Here is a 524-nt window from a genome sequence, read left to right as displayed (position 1 = left end):
CTCTCTTCTGATTTGTCCCATTGTTCACCGGATTCCTTTCAGAAGTGTACATGAATTGGTTATTTGCAACCATTTCAATTAGTTCTTGAGCTTCTGTAGGCGTCTTCTTCAAATGAAGAGATCCTCCAGCAGAGCTATCCAATGACATCTTCGACAGTTCAGACAGACCATCATAGAAGATACCTATGATGCTCCATTCAGAAAGCATGTCAGAAGGACATTTTCTGATTAATTGTTTGTATCTTTCCCAAGCTTCATAGAGGGATTCTCCTTCCTTCTGTCTGAAGGTTTGGACTTCCACTCTAATCTTACTCAATTTTTGAGGTGGAAAGAACTTTGCCAAGAAGACATTGACTAGCTTTTCCCAAGAGTTCAGGCTTTCTTTAGGTTGTGAGTCCAACCATATCCTAGCTCTGTCTCTTACAGCAAAAGGGAATAGCATAAGTCTGTAGACCTCAGGGTCAACCCCATTGGTCTTGACAGTGTCACAGATTTGCAAGAACTCAGCTAAAAACTGATGAGGA

At 41.2% G+C, this 524-nt stretch overlaps 1 non-coding gene across 1 annotated transcript; it reads left to right on the top strand.

Annotated features, from left to right (window-relative positions):
- Positions 1-203: 203 nt before the first annotated feature.
- LOC130984456 (small nucleolar RNA R71) lies at positions 204-310 on the top strand. Its single transcript, XR_009088392.1, has one exon. It is a non-coding gene; the product is annotated as a small nucleolar RNA R71 (small nucleolar RNA).
- The last annotated feature ends 214 nt before the right edge of the window (positions 311-524 follow it).

Source organism: Arachis stenosperma, chromosome 5, assembly GCF_014773155.1.
Source record: "Arachis stenosperma cultivar V10309 chromosome 5, arast.V10309.gnm1.PFL2, whole genome shotgun sequence".
Taxonomy (NCBI): Eukaryota; Viridiplantae; Streptophyta; class Magnoliopsida; order Fabales; family Fabaceae; genus Arachis; species Arachis stenosperma.
The sequence above is the reverse complement of the archived record's forward strand: the minus strand, read 5'-3'. Positions and strand labels throughout refer to the sequence as shown.